Source organism: Lissotriton vulgaris, chromosome 12 (assembly GCF_964263255.1).
Source record: "Lissotriton vulgaris chromosome 12, aLisVul1.2, whole genome shotgun sequence".
NCBI lineage: Eukaryota > Metazoa > Chordata > Amphibia > Caudata > Salamandridae > Lissotriton > Lissotriton vulgaris.
In genome coordinates, this window is record NC_141700.1 from 172,281,996 (window position 1) to 172,299,082 (window position 17,087).

At 48.4% G+C, this 17,087-nt stretch overlaps 1 protein-coding gene across 1 annotated transcript in view; it reads left to right on the forward strand.

Moving 5' to 3' along the window:
- Nucleotides 1-17,087, forward strand: part of URI1 (URI1 prefoldin like chaperone) — a 466,682-nt gene that overhangs the window by 329,068 nt on the left and 120,527 nt on the right. The window lies entirely within an intron of this gene.

The window sequence follows — 17,087 nt, forward strand, 5'->3', positions numbered from 1 at the left end:
CAGACTTCACCTCCCCAGCGAACACCACCCGCATCAACCGCCTGACCTCCTGGATCAACGTCAACGACGACGAAACACGCAAGATCATGAACTCCATCCACTTGGGATCACCATCAGACCCCTGCCCACACCATATCTTCAACAAGGCAGACGCAGCCATTGCCACCCAACTACGGAAGGTAATCAACATCTCCCTCAAAACAGCCACTTTCCTGGAAAGCTGGAAGCCTGCAGAGATCAAAGCCCTTATCAAGAAACCCAAAGCGGACCCCAAGGACCTCAAGAATTTCTGGCCCTTCTCCCTGCTCTCGTTCCCGCCAAAGGTCAACGAGAAAATCATCAACACACAACTGACCCGCTACCTCGAGGACAACAACATCCAAGTCCCTCCCCAGTCCGGATTCCGAAGAAACCACAGCACAGAGACAGCCCTCATCCCCGCCACAGACGACATCAGGATCCAACTAGACAACGGCGAAACATCAGCCCTCATCCTCCTGGACCGATCAGCCGCCTTCAACACAGTCTGCCACCGCACAGTAAAGACACGCCTCCAAGAAGCTGGAATCCAAGAGAAGGCCCTGAACTGGACCACATCCTTCCTCTCCGGCAGAACCCAGAGCGTCCGCCTCCCCCCCCCCCCCCCCCCCCCCTTCCGCTCCGAAGCCACTGACATCTTCTGCGGCGTACCCCATGGTTCATCCCTCAGCCCGACGCTGTTCAACGTCTACATGACCACACTCGCACGCGTCGCCCGCCAGCACGACCTCAACATCATCTCCTACGCCGACGGTACCCAGCTGATCCCCTCCCTCACCAAAGGCCAAAGACCCGAACACCTCCAAAACCAACCTCCACGAGGGATTGAAAGCCGTCGCTGAATGGATGAGGAACATCCGACCTGAAGCTGAACTCTGACAAGACGGAGGTCCTCATCCTCGGATTCACCCCCTCAGCCTGGGAGGACTCCTGGTGGCCGACCACGCTGGGAACAGCACCAACACCCACCGACCATGCACGCAACCTGGGAATCACCCTCGACTCCTCCCTCACCATGTCGGAGCAAGTCAGCGCTGTCTCCTCCTCCTAATACAACACCCTCCGCATGCTCTGCAGGATCTACCAGTGGATCCCCACCGAAACAAGAACTGTGAACCAGGCCCTCATCAGCAACAGGGTAGACTATGGCAACACACACTACGCAGGCATCCAGGCCAAACACCTGCGACGACTACAACGCATTCAAAACGCCTCCGCCTGTCTGATCCTCGGCGTCCCTCGCCGCAACCACATCACCCCCCACCTGAGAGACCTACACTGGCTCCCCATCGAAAAGAGGATCACCTTCAAGCTTCTCACTCATGCTCACATAGCCCTCCACAACAATGGGCCAGCCTACTACAACAACCGACTCAGCTTCTACACCACCACCTGCCAGCTCCGCTCCGCCAGCCTCGCCCTCGCAGCTGTCCCCTGCATCCAACGAGCGACGTCTGGCGGCAGATCCTTCTCCTTCCTCGCCGCCAAGACCTGGAACACCCTCCCTACCCACCTTCGGCAGACTCAAGACCTACTCTCCTTCAGAAGACTCCTCAAGACCTGGCTCTTCGAGCAGTAGCAGCTCCCCTCCCTCAGCGCCTTGAGACCCTCACGGGTAACTAGCGTGCTTTCTAAGTATAATGATTTATTGATTGATGCTACTTGGTTTCGGCCTGAATTCCAAAATAAGATTTTGGACCTTCCCTTTGATGGTGAGGCGCTCTTTGGGAAGCATATTGATGATGCGCTTCAGGATATAAAAAAGGATACGGAAACTGCAAAATCCCTCTGGACTTTACAATACCTCAAGGTACCTTTCCGAGGAGCTAGGGGTAGAGGCCTCCCCTCCTACAGAGGCGGATATCAACAACGGCGTTATTCCTTCTACTCGCAGCCCTCCCAATCATACCGGCCGCAATATACTCAACGGCAAGGCCAGTCGTCTTCTTTCTCTCGTTCAACATCTAGAGGATGACGGGGGCACCAGGGGAGGGATTCCTCTAAGCGCCAGAAGCGGGTTGTTGGCTCTTCCTGCTGTTCCTTTGTCTCCTGTAACACCAGGGGGGGGGGGGGCTGGATATCCCAATACTTCCGAAGCTGGCAACTAATAACATCAGATCGATGGGTTCTGAGTATAGTTCAATCGGGCCATACTCTGGAATTTCAACATCAACCACCATCCAAGCCCCCTCGCGCCACCGTATCCAGACATCTTCATCTTCTATGCCTAGAAGCGCACCAACTACTCCTCAATGGAGCGATAGAACTGCTCCCTCGATCTCAACGGGGAGAAGGATTCTACTCCTGATTCTTTCTAGTTCAAAGGACCGTAGAAAAATGGCTCCCTATTTTAGATCTGAGGGAGATAAACACCTATCTTATTAAGTTCTCCTTTCGGATGGTCTCCTTACAGGACATTTTGCGGCTCCTCAATCCGGGAGATTACATGGCCACTCTCGACCTCGAGGATGCATATTTTCATGTCCCCATCCACCCTGCCCACAGGAAGTTCTTGCGCTTTACTGTAGCCAAGAGCCACTTTCAATTCAAGGTTCTTCATTTCGGACTTGGATCCGCTCCGTGGATTTTCACAAAGGTACTAGCCCCTATGAATGCGTTTCTCGTGAAGCAGAAGCTCCAGGTCTTTCCTTATCTGGACAACTGGTTGGTAAAAGCTCCATCATCACGCAGCAGAGAAAGCTGCCAGGACCTGCACACACAGCTCTTCAGTCAATTAGAGCTTCAGCTCAACACAGAAAAGTCAGTCCTGTGCCCGTCCAGATCTGCCCGGTTCTTGGAGGCCATTCTGGACACATCTTGTTGTAAAGCGTTCCCTTCAAAGGAAAGACAGACAAAGCTGATAACCTCAGCTAGTTGGTTGCAACGAAGAGGGTCACTTTCAGTTCGCCTCTACAAGTCCCTCCTAGCGTCAATCTCGTCCTGCATTCCTCTAATTCCCCATTGCAGGTTACTAATCCGCCACCTCCAGAAACAACTGGATTTGCAGTGGTGCCTGGCAGACGACTCTTTCGAGGACAAGATCCTAGTCACTCAGCCAATGAGAGGCGGCAGGATGGTGGACGAACAAGGACAACATCTCCCAGGGTCCCCCCAGCTCCTCTAATAATTACAACAAATGCCTCACTGGAAGGCTGCGGAGCTGTCTTGCAACACCATCAAGTAAGCTGCCGCTAGCTGCCCCAGCATCGTCTACTTCACATCAATCTGTTAGAGCTCCGGGTGATTCATCTCACCTTGGAGGCCTTCCTTCCGCGAATTCGACAGTCATCCGTCCTGGTCCGAACGGACAACACGACTGCCATGCACTACGTAAATGAAAAGGGAGGTACAAGGTCTCGTCGATTATCGAAAGAGGCTCAGGCGATTTGGGAATGGGCAATCCAACAGGAGATATCGCTCTCAGCGGAGCATCTTCCAGGTGTCCTCAACAAGACAGCGGACATGCTCAGTCGCCTGAAATCTGTAAGCCACGAGTGGGATTAAGACCACACCATTCTGGAGGAGATTTTCTGACTCTGGACACTTCTCCCATAGATCTCTTTGCCACTCCGGAGGACAAAAAATGCAGACTATACGCAAGCAGGCCTCTTCATCCGGGATCGTTGGGGGAATGCGTTTTCAATGGCCTGGTCAGGCGTGTTTGTTTACGCTTTACATCCAATCCCACTGATTCACAGACTTCTCCCGAAGCTCAAGGCGGAGCCCTGCGAAATGATTCTGGTGGCCCTGCCAGTTTTTTGTTTACGTAGCTACTCCTACTCTTACTGGACCGTCCAGTTCATCTGCAGCCGATTCCTTCCCTGCTGACGATGTCCCAGCGCCAGGTGGTACACCCGGATCCAAGATCTCTTCAGTTATCAATGTGGCTCCTGAGCACCGAGAATTTCTAGATCTAAATATCTTGTCAGAATGTAGAGGTACTTGCTGAGGCTCGAGCCCCAAGTACAAATAAAACATATTGCTTGAAGTGGAAGCACTTCTGCCTTTGGTCCTCCCAACAAAACATTCATCCCTACTCTTCTGCACCTCATCAAATGTTGCCATACATTCTGGCATTGGCAAAATCAGGTTTAGCACATTATTCCATCAAAATGCACCTTGCGGCCATTTCTAGATTCAGATGAACTTCCTCTGGACCTTCCCTCTAGTCGGCAAGGATTGTGAACAATTTCTTAAAGGACTTGTTATAGTTTTCCCTCCAGTTAAGCCTCCAGCGCCTCTGTGGCAGCCTAACTTGGTTCTTACTCAGCTCATGAGGCATCCTTTTGAACCGATTCATAGGGCAGACCTTTAATTCCTCCCATGGAAGGTGGCCCTCCTTCTCGCCTTAACATCGGCCAGAAGAGTGGGTGAACCGCTCGCTCTCACTATTCAGGAACCTGTCCTGCAATTTAATAAAGAGACTTTGATACTGAGAACTAATCCTAAATTTATTCCAAAGGTACCTTCATACTTTCACTTGAATGAACCAGATATTCTCAAATCCTTCTTTCCTCAACTTACTACTCCAGGGGAGAGGGCACTCCACTCTCTGGACATTCAATGATGTCTGAAGTTCTATCCACGGCGTACCAAAGACTTAAGAAGGTTAATACAGCTCTTTGTGGCCTTCAGTGCTCCTCGCAAAGGTTTTCCTCTATCAAAGAAAGGGATTGCTCGTTTGATTGCCAGCGCAATCCAATATTGTCACCAAGTAGCTCGCACGGGTCTTGGCGCATTCTACGAGAGCAATGTCTTAATCAGCGGCTCTCTTCAACAGAGTTCCTATCAAGGACATTTGCAGAGCAGTGACCTGGAGCAGTGCCCATACCTTCACAAGGCATTACTGCTTGGATTCCTTAACGCGTAGTGACGCTACAGTGGGACAGGCAGTCCTGAGGAACCTCTTTAAATGAGTGGTGAGCTTTCCCTTCCAACCCTCCTTCCTTTTGTTTACTTATGCTCTTCCCACATTTTGCATGTCTAAATACTTTTAATGTTTCTTCTCTGATTAATTACTGTTCTATTGCCCATTGACTGTGTGGGATTAATATCTGTACTGAACATGATGCATCTTGCAATGTTTTATTAGAAACTATTGCTTCACAAAATGTGCGTTTCTTACTGCTAACTATTCTGATACAAGCAATGGGAATCTATGAAAGTTCGAATACTGGAGTAAGAAATCCAGTTACTTACCTGTAACTTTGGTTCTCCAGTATTGGTAACTTTCATAGATTCCCATGCGCCCACCCTCCTCCCCTGGGAAAGCTCAGCCTTCAGCATCTTCTCTTGTACTGTTACACAGCGGCTACGAAAATCTATGGCTCTGAGGCTCTCTCAGGAAGGTTTTATCGCGTGAGGCTATTCTGATTGGCTGTTCATTTTATTTGGTCTCTTTTACAAAAAGAGGTGGCTATGCTACAAAACTAGAAGGGGCCTAGGCCTAATTCTTTTTTTGTACTTATTTCTATAGCAATTTTATGTATACTGGGGACTCACATCTCGACGACGGGAAATGATACTAGCAAAGGGAAATCTATAAAAGTTACCAATACTGGAGAACCAAAGTTACAGGTAAGTAACTTGTTTTCTTCATATTTGTGCAATGGGCCTTTCTATGAGGTGGAGGATGTGTTTCGTATTGTCTCCTCCTTGCCGATTTTGGATGAAGGCCGCTTGATCCGGCTCTATTAGCCAAGGCATCATCGGACCTAGTCTAGGTCACCAAAATAACCGTAAACAATTTGAGGTCTACGTTGAGTAGAGACTCTGGACGATAGGAGCTACATTTTTTCTTAACTTTCCCTGGCTTGGGGAAGACTACAAAAGCCGCCGACAACATCTCCGTGGGGATCGAGCCCAGGTCCTCAAAAGAGTTGCACAGGCGCATCAGGATCAGCGACAGCAGATGACAAAAGGTATTATAAAAGCCCCCTTAATAACCGTCCGGACCTGGGGATTTAAGAGGTTTGAATCGAGAAATCGCCCCATCACCTCCTCAATTCGGATCAGTGCTTCGAGCTGGTCTGCCTGCTCCTGTACTAGGGCAGACGTGTGTATTCCCCGTAAGTAGGATGTCTGTAGTGTAACTGATGTGTTCTCCCTGGCGTAAAGGTCTGTGTAGAAGTCCCTACACACCTGCGCTATGTCCTCGTCCTGTCTTGTCCCCTCCAGTGTAGTAGGAGTGTTTGAGTCTCAGGGCCGCGTACTTAGCTCTGTTGAGGTCCAGCCATTCCAGTTGTGCCCTTGCCACACTCTGCTGTCTCCAGACCCTTGATGCCCCTGTCCAGCTATGCACTTGTTCTAATTCTAGGACCTGTGCTGATATTTCCGCTCTCTTCTCCTTGCGGTCTCTAGCTTCCGCCGCAGAGATCGCGATCAGTCCCCCCCGCCACCCCTCCCCCCCCCCCCCCCCCAACCCCCCTCGCTGCTGGGACTATGTCTATCTCCTCCATCATGGTGATAATTTCATCCATACCCAGCATGTGTGAGTAGTATGAAAATTGCGACGTATGAGGGTGCGCAGTCCTCCACAGATCTATGAGACCTAATGATTGGAGCCATTGTCTGCCCTCCAACGATACCTCCCACATCTGTGTCAACTACCCGACCTGTCTTTTGACTCCTCCATGACTAAATAAGTCCCCACCCCCAATCCTTGATCGTCTTGCGTTCTTGGCTGTTCATGACCTCCATGATCGCTGATTTCAGGAAACGATCCTGGCCTGTGTTGGGTACATAGGTGGAACCTATTGGTATTTTGTGTCCCCCAATCTGGAATACATAGGCCAAGAGGTGCCCTTTGATCTCTGCCGCCTCCCGCCCCCACTGTCCCTTTGAAACGCTTAGCTACTAGGATTGCTACGCCTGCCTTTTTGTCTGGGCCAGATGAAAAAAACTGGTGCGGGAATGCTCTGGATGTTAGTCTATGCCAAACTTTGGCAAGGAAATGCGTTTCCTGGAGAAGGCATATATATGCCCCCGAATTCTCCAGGTAGGAGATAATAGATTTTTGTTTAATGGGATTGTTAAGGCCTCTCACATTGAGAGTGAGAATTTTCATTGTGGACCCTGTCATGGAGCGCCTTGTAATGTGCCTTTGTGTTGTCCCGTGCTTATTTCCATTTGACCCCTCTCCCTCTCGTCGTTGCCACTTGCTCTGCTTCCAAGGCTTCCGGCCTCTCTTCTCGAAGTCTAGAATCTGCATACCAGTGTCCATCCTTCCCCTCCCTATTGACCTTGTCAATAGGGAGGGGAGTCCCATTGACCTTTTCGAGTCCCATAATGTCCGGGGACCGCCAGATGGTTCCGCGGACCATAGGTGTGAAGGAAAATAGAAGGCATTGTGTGGCCAGTACCCTCAGCCTCCTGCTCCAGATAGGTGATTCCGCCACCCTCCCAGCCCTAAACATGCCACTTAGCTCTCCTTCATTTGGTCTGCTAGTCTTCATGTGGGGAGGTCTCCAGTGACAGCGTCTCCACCACCGACTGCCATTCTTGTGCCATAGCAGTAGGATCCGGTCTCAGTGTTCCGTTCTTCGTCGTCCGGTGACTTTTTGCCAGCTCTTTGGGAACCTTTCCCTGACTGGATGCCCCCTTCTCTAGATGTTGTGGGCTTTCAATGCCCAATACCTGACAAGTGTCCTGGATAGAGCGAAGTTGGTGCAGTTTGCTTTGCCATTTAAAAATTAGCCGGAATGGGTGTGTTGTATGGCGTTTTAGGGTCAGAGCGAAATTTCCCGATTCATGCCCTTATATAGGTACAATTCACATTGCCCTAATATAGGCATAGAAATCATACCCTTATTTAGACATAGCCCATGCAGTCCAAATACAGGCATGGCTACTTCCACCCGTACCAAAACGTCACAACGATTTCATGGAAAATCGGCTTAAGCAGTCAGGGATCTCCCCTTGCTTGAATATTGATTTGTCCAAGAACTCATGGACTTTACAAAGAGCTACTATTCTCTTGGGGTTCTTTTCTGACATTATTATGCCAGACTTAACATCAAACTTGGCACCTTCAAGGTATAAATATGCCTTCACTTGCTCTAGCAAGACACAGTGGTTCGAAGCAGCTCGACTATCTACTTGCCCGACGCAGCTCGCTACAGCAAGTGCTGAAGGAAGCCAACCCTCCAGCTGATGCATTGATCGAGAAGCTGTCCTTTCTCTCGCTGAGAATTCAGCTCCAGTGTTTCCAAGCTTCCCTTGCGGGGTATTGGGAAATCGAGTCCCGAGACAGAGATACCAGACCTCCCTCATTCTGAACTAAAGGTATGGTGCTGATTAGAATCTAAGAGAAATCTTGGATAGATTCTTGGCAAAGAAAACAAAACCTATGCTACACAATACTTACTCCCTCCCGCGTACTAGACTTAGGTTTTTAGAAGCACTAGTTGAGTATTTTAGCCTGTGTATTTATGTATGCATTTTTATATGGCTTAGAAACCATACAATGCTTTTACAGTATTAGTTATAATACTATTCTCGCTGTACGCATTATACTTTGCAGCCTGCATTACGATTGTAGCAGTTCACTTTACTTGCATGAGAAAGAAGACTGTTCAATAAAACGTTTTATTGAAAACGCGCGTCTCTCTAGTTCTCTGCACCTCTGTTGAAACGAAGCATGCACGATTGGCTGAGTGAAATATTTATCTATTGTTTCCGCGACTCTAGAGATACAATTCCTAATCTTGGGAAACAAAGTTGTCATGTTTATGCGGTTGTCAGAAACTAATCCCTTGTGCATTTGAGAGTTTCTAGTGACCTCTGAGTTAGCTGGCACACTCAATATTAAGTTTAATACATTCGATAGAGACCTAGTCGACCTCAGTCCTACGTCTAAACTATAGGATATATTATTCCAATGCGCAGAGCCTATAAGGAATAGAAGAACTACACTACATGGTGCCCAACGTTTGGTAAGGCACTAATTTAACGCTAGACACTAGAGTAACTCAGCCGTGCTTTTCACAGAGACCCCTTTTTCCCGTAAAATACTCAAATAGACGTCAGGAGAGGGTAAAAGGCTAAAATATCTGCCATAACTGAGTAGGACGAAAATCCTATGTATTCGTTTTTGGTTTGTTCAAAGTTGAAGTATACTGTGTTCCAAAATATTGTGCACCTTATCTTTGCTTCCTTGAAACTTGCTCTGCAAATTTCATTAAACAATGTTGCATAACGCCGACAACAAAGCGACCGGTGGAGCTGCAGCAACTGCAGCCTTACCAGGTTTAGACGTTAAAGGTTTCCAACAAGACAACCCGGATGCTATAATCATCCCAGAAAACTTAAGGAAAGCCATCACTATAAAACTTATAACAAATGGTCTATCATCAAGAGGTGGTAGGGTAATTTTTGTCATAGAGGCACTCGAATATCCGCAGAGATAGGTATTCTGTTCATGGATTGTCTTCCCTGAAGCAAATCCAGTAACTTGTGTTTCACTTCTACAAAGTGGTGGAACATCCAACGGAATACGTTCCTTTCGAGGACATTGAAATTCCAATAACTTACCAAGAGCATGCGCTCTGTTTTAAAGGCGCCCTACAACATCAAAATCACATTACCGGGCTCGGTTCACTAGGTAGACCAGGAGCAACATGGCCGATACTAGCCAGCTATACACCACATCCTGACATTGAAGAAATGTCAGGTGAAGAACTATTAGTTCAACTAAAACAACTAATAAAAATACATAGACAATTGGTTCAATAGATCATGCGGACTCTAACAGTCCAACCTCCTATAAGGATTCTACAACACACCCTTTATCAGAGGAACACAAAATTACACCACAGACTATGCAATCAGCCATTGGTAAAATCCTATGAAGAACTAGGTAGAGATAGTTTGGGTGGGAAACCAGTTAAGCCCCAACTAACAAAGTCCTGAAAAGGTCTTCATTAAAAACACTCTCACTGTTCCTAAAAAGAAATTGGAGAATACTAAACAAACTTCTAAAGAGAAGTGTTCTCAATCCCGAGGTAGGTTTCCTCAAAAGGAGCCCTCTGAAAAGAGGTATAACCTCAGGAACAGGGATAATATGAGATAAACTGATAGATATCAAGATACTGATACACGTTCCTCTCGTACCTTTCAGACTTCCTCACAGAAATCGGAAAGAAGAGGACGGGTAGAACACAAGGAAGAACGCGTGAAGCCTAAAGACGATCAACAGGTTCCAAAAAAATAAGAAAACTCAATTCACCAAAAAGAAGGTAGCAAGTCTAAAAATCAGACATGCCGAGGATCTTGAGGACACAACTCAAGAACTGGGAGTGGGCCCGGACAATGCTGGACAGCGCAGCAAAAGTCACCATAGCTCGCAAGATCTTGAAAGAACATCGGATGACAGTGGACTTGAATGAGTACATCCAAGTTGAAACTGCCGATACCAGGGTTGGTGTACCCCATAAGTTATATGAAGTAACACTCCGGGTGGAGGGGGATATAACTAGAAAAATAAGAGCACTTTTTTGGAGAAGCTCTCTAAGGGTTATGACATTCTTCTAGCTGAAAAAGACTGGCCACCAAAATTTGTCAGGGAGTGCTCACTTGTTGAAGACATCATTATGCCAGCCTTTTCCAGTCACATTCCAATTAATTTAAAATACACCTACGCCAGAAAATGGGCTGTAGCCCAGGCTCCAGCATTATAGAAAAATCATGTAGGATGGGATGAGGATTCCCCTCACCATAAAATCCAGTTAAAAACTCAACCAACTGCGCTAAAAAAAAGTCAGGGAGATATTAGATCAACTTGAATACCAAGGGGTGATTGAAACATGCACCTCGTCGATGAACAATCCCTTGTTTCCTGTCTCCAAACCAGACAATACATATTGTCTAGTTTTGGACTACAGACATTTAAAACTCTTGTTGCAAAACCTTTGCATAACAAAATGCACACAGTGCAGCACTAATGAATAACATTGTACGTAAAAAATATAAAACCACATTAGATATTTCTAACGGTTTCTTCTGTCAAAACTTTGCACCTGAAAGCAGGTACTTGACAACTTTCTCAATTATGGGACACCGCGTCACTTCTGTCGTCTTCCCCCAGGGATTCAAGAATAGTCCAGGGTTATTTTCAGCTAGAGTAACAGAGTTACTACAAACGTATGATGATGAGTTATCTTATTTCGATTACATCTATCTAACAGACAATGACTTGGACAGGCACTTGAACAGAGTGAATACCGTTATACTTGGATTCGCCTCTGAATGGTATAAATTCAACTTTAAGAAATCAAGAATTGCCCACCTCAACGTCCTTTTTCTAGAATACAAGTTATCAAGTGAAGGCAAAAGCCTGGCAGCCAACTTTTTAGAAGGGCGCGCGCTGTTCCAACCTCCAAAAATGCTGAAAAACTCATATTCAATTCTAGGTTTTCTAGACTTCGGAAGAACTTACATTCTAAATTACGCAGAAAGGGTTAAACCGCTCTACAAATTAATCAATCCTGATTTCAAAACAACTAAATGGACTCAAAAACACAAATTTTGCGTTCAGTGCAAACAGCCATGTTAGCAAAAACACCTTTACAGACTCATAAACTTACTCAACCTTGTAATCCGAATCATCCCATGGAAGATGCGGATTCACGTACGTAACCTTTACTGAAGGTGAAAAAGTACCAATTGCTTATAAATCACACTTGTACACACAAGCTGAAATGAAATTCACTTCTACAGAAACAATTCTGACAGCGGTTCAAACTGCAGTAGCAAAAGAGAGCCCTCGCACAGGGAAAACGCATAATGGTCGTTACTCCTGTACCTGCCTTAGAGGCCGTGACAAAAGCAAGCATTCTGAATGCAAAGGCTTTACAGCCAAGATGGATACAATGGGTTAACTCTTGCTGCAACAGACGTTGAATACGTTTTTGACCCATATTTGAAAACACAAGAATTTCTACAATACGAACAAGAATATCCTCTGCCCACTGAGATTCTGCCTCTAGAACAATACAAATGTATCATTTATACATACGGATCAGCACAACCCTCATTTGGGGTAAACAAGCTTATAGTGCTGCGTGTGCAATCGTTAAAGGTTGTTGGCGCGATGGTAAATTCCGACCTATGGTCACAAAAACGCAATCTCTCGGAGATTGTCCAGCTCAGCGAGCTAAACTACAAGCATTCAAGATGGCGCTTGAAAATACTGATTGCGAATTCCCCACACTGCTAGTGTGCGATTCGTATTACTGCGTTCACACTTACAATGAATACTTGCAGAACTGGATTCCAAACGGTTTCAAAGATGCAAAAGGTGGCACAATCAGGCATAAGTTGCTTTGGGAACAAGTTGTTCAATTACAAAAAAAACTACAAAAGACTTCACATGATCCATACACCGAGTCATCAACGTGATGGCGTTCACGTTGCAGGGAATTCATTGGCTGATGAAGCCCCAAAGGCAGCTGTGCAAATGGCTTCAGTAGCTGCAATCACTCGTTCAAAAATGAAAATAGACAGCGAAATAATGCAAGCTGTTACTGCTTCCAGCAAAGACCGTGGTAAAACATTACCAAAAGGCTTTCCACTCAAGTACTCATATATAACTGATGCAAATAATGTTCTGTTTGCTTGAATTCTGGAGTGGGGGCTAGAGTAATTCCAAACATGGAACATAGATTAGGACTACATTTAGCAGCACATGAAGGGCTTGCCTCTGCACATGCAGGTGTTTCCACCACAGTGTCGTTCCTAAAACAAAGGTACTGGTGGCCACGCATGAGGAGACTGACACAAAACTATGTTTTGAAATGTGAAATCTGCTAAAACATGAAAATCTCTACAGTGAAACGACCTGCGCAGACGCCCCTGTTAATTTCAGATAAGCCATTAGCATGCGTTTACCTGGACCACTGCGGTCGCTTACAGAGGGATTGTAACTATAATTTTGCAGCGTGAATCTTTCTGGATTCACTATGCTGTGCATATTCCGCGGTCTTGTGGTTGGGTCCGGATTCGTAGTCTTTTCTTTGTTTTTTTTTTTTGTAGCCCTTGTGGGCGTCGGCGTCACACCTCCTCGGGTGCATTTCCGGTGACGTCGGCATGCTTCCTGCGGAAGCTCCCACTCTTGGGCGCCATCTTCAGATTCTTTTTTCCGCGGTCGGGTCTGGATCGTTCCCGTTGGGCTCCAGACATTTTTGGAGAAAGTACCCAAAAGATTTGAAGTTGGAGAAGATATTGGAAGAAAAAGACTAAAGAAGACTTCGCAGAACATTGACGAAGAGAAAAGAAGGAGAAAACCTCGAACTTCGACGATCGTCGACGTCCACGCGGTCAGGGAGGCCTGAACGCTCGAGGATGGACAACACACCGTTCAAGTTCTGCCCGAACTGCAGACACAAGTACGCGCAGAAAGACCAGCATCCGGTTTGCAACCTTTGCCTACCGGTAGAACACAGAAGCGAGGACTGCAACGCCTGCTTCGTCTTCGCCCAGAAGACCCTTCGTGTGAGGAAGAGACAGTGGGTAGCACACGCCACCCTCGAAGGAAAATCCCCGACGCCATCGCTGTACGAGCTGGGGATGTCCTCGGAGGAAGAGGACAACGCTGCCGCCGAAGACGACAGCTACACGGTCGTAGAGACCGATTACAAGAAGACACCTGATAAGGTAGGAGACTCGACGTCCCACAAGAACACGAGAGACTCTGAGTCTCGAAAGTACGAGGGCAAGAGCCCGAAGGCGCCGACGCAGCGACATCTGCCGTCCGCGACCACAAACAGGCCCAGCGGATCCTCGTAGAAGGAGTACCTGGCGCCGAGAGCTGTTGATCAGCAGAAGGAGTCGAAGATCGTCACCGAAAGGGACCGATCGACGTCGAGGGAGAAAGACCCTAAAGCCTCGGCGCCGTCCAAGGACCCGAAAGCCAGTTCGACGTCCAAGTCATCGACGCCGAGAGTCTCGCCGCAGAGCCAGGCGACGAAGAGAGGGGCCGAACGTTCCGATGCCGAAAACGCGGCAGAGATGGAAAGGAAAAAACGTCGGCTAGAAGCCGAAATGGCAAGCCTCTTGCAGCGGAGAAAAGATTTCGCCGCCGAGATGAGTGCCTTCACGATTCCACACAAGACCAAGCACGCCGTGCTAGATCTGCTCGAAGAGGAAGAACATGTCCACGGGCATGGGCCTAGCGACGAGATGGTCGACGACCAGGAAGGTGAAGAGAATCTCTACGAGGATTACAGCTATGAGGAGGAAGAGGGCAGTAGGTTGGACGCCGAGTCGGCCACCTCCGACCCACACGAGGAGGATTACCTAGATGTCGACACAGAGAGCCCGGAAGAGGCGGTCGACTCATACCCCTCGAGGCCCTCGCCGCCGGACGACATCGGGGCATACAACTCGGCGATTCAATCGGCCGCAGCTGCATTCAAGATAAAGCTCGACGAGGAAAGGCAGAAAGCAGACTTCCTGCTAGAGACTTTGCTCCCAACACAAACAAGAAGCCAGTTCCTTCCAATGCTCGAGAGCGTCTTGGCTCAGGGAAGGGAAGCATTCAAAGAGCCCGCAACATGCAAGGCAGTAACTCCCAGAACAGAGAAAAGGTACAAACACTCCTCCAAGGACCCAGCCTACATTCGGGGCGAGGTCTCCGCAGACTCCATTATCACGGCCACAGCTAGGAAGAGGGTGAGCGTATCCACTACCTCTGGCCCACCACCGGATAAGGAGAGCAAGAGGATGGATCTGGTGGGGAGAAGGATCGAACGGAATGCCGCGACCCACTGGCGCATGGCTAATTCCAACGCCCTGTTAAACAGGCACATGTACCAGATCATGGAGGGGCTGGGGCAGTTGGTGAAGGACCTACCCCAGGATGCCAGGCAGCAGGCCGAAAAATTGATCGAAGAAGGGAAAAACGCGGCAAATTCTTGCCTTAAGACGGCCCTGGACGGAGCAGACACCGCCAGCAGGCTCATGATGATGGGTGTCACGGAAAGGAGACACGCCTGGTTCAGGATCTCAGGGTTCAAACCCGAGGTGCAACACAGTATCCTGAACACACCGTTTAACGGCGAAACGCTTTTCGGAGCAGCAGTTGACGAGAAACTCTGCCAACTCAAAAAAGATAACGAGACGGCAAGATCCATGGGGGCATTGCAGTTCAGAGGCAACAAAAGAGGCACCCCGTCACGGAGGCCCTGCGGGAGAGGTGGAAACCAGCCAGGTACATCGCACCAGGCTTTCCAGCAAACGCACCAGGCAGACTCGCAGGCTCAGCAAGGTCAGCAGAAGCAGTCCTGGCAGTACCAACCAAGAGGTCAGTCCTTTCGAGGGAGAAATGGACGTGGCCAGAATAGAAGAGAGGGGCAGCAGCCCACCTCGAAGTGACTTCAAAGACCTCTGGGTGCCAGACCACAGAAAAGATCCCAGGGGGCACCACGTACGAAGGGGTCAGGACAATCTAAACACCTACGACCACATGACACCAGTGGGAGGAAGATTAAAGTTTTACCTCCAACAATGGAGAGAAATAACATCAGACAAATGGATCCTAAACATTATCCAATTCGGATACTGCTTGGAGTTGGAGAGAAGGCCGACAAGCAGAAAACCAAGGGGAAAGCCACCAGCAAGAGAACAGCTGGCGAGGCTTCAGGAAGAAGCACAAGAACTTCTACAAAAACAGGCCATAGAAAGAGTTCCCTTCAAGGAAAGAAACAAGGGAATATACTCAACGTACTTCCTAGTACCAAAGGTAGACGACAAAATGAGACCCATCCTAGACCTGAGGTTCCTCAACAAATTCATAAGAACACAAAAATTCAAGATGACCTCCCTGCAGAAGGTGCTACCGCAATTGCAGGTCGGAGACTTCATGGTCACAATAGACCTCAAGGACGCCTACTTGCACATACCGATGAACGAGAAGCACAAGCATATGCTCAGATTCACAATTGGAGGAGGCCACTACCAGTTTACAACACTAGCCTTCGGACTAAAATCAGCACCGAGGGTGTTCACGAAGTGCCTCGCGGCAGTCGCAGCGCACTTACGAAGACAGGGGATACACGTATACCCTACCTGGACGACTGGCTGGTGAAAGCAAACTCGTACCAGAAGTGCAAGCAACATGCACATACAGTGACGAGCACGCTCATAAACCTGGGGTTCTCCGTCCATTGGAAGAAATCATCAATGGAGCCGGAGCAAGTGAAGATCTTCCTGGGGGCAGAGATCAACACCTTACAGGGCAAAGTGTTCCCCAGCGAGAAGAGAGCAAGGGCACTGGTCAAGGAAACTCGCCTCTACCGGAAGGGACAAGCTCGGACAGTGAGGACTGCGAGCAAGATCATGGGGATGATGGCATCATGCATCCACCTAGTGCCGAATGTGCGGCTCCACATGAGACCCATGCAAGAATGGCTACAGGAACAATGGTCACAGCCTTCTGGCAGTTGGGAGGATCTTGTGGTGGTGACGCACGCAGTGCAGAAGGAGATGACATGGTGGACCATGGAGAACTTAACAAGGGGAAAGCCTCTAACACCCCCAACTCCGACAGTGACCATCACCACAGACGCATCCCTGAAGGGATGGGGCGCTCACATGGAGGAACTCAAAGTGAGGGGTCTTTGGACGCCAGCAGATGCGACAAAGCACATCAATTACCTCGAATTGAAGACAACCTTCCTTGCACTGAAAGCCTTCCAGACAAGACTGTACAGGCAAAGGGTGCTGCTGCAGACAGACACCACCACGGCGATGTTCTACATCAACAAACAGGGTGGAACACAGTCAACAACGCTTACAACGCTGGCACAGGAGATATGGAGATGGGCCATCCCTCTCCAGATAGACCTGCTAGCCATACACCTACCAGGGAAGGAGAACATTCAGGCAGACTGGCTGAGCAGACAGACATCGGCATCCCACGAGTGGGAGCTCAATGCTCAGGAGACAAGGTGGCTGTTCAACAGGTGGGGAACGCCATCAGTGGACCTGTTTGCAACACGCCAGAATGCGAATCGCCGAAACTTCGCATCCAGACAACACGAACAAGGGTCCCT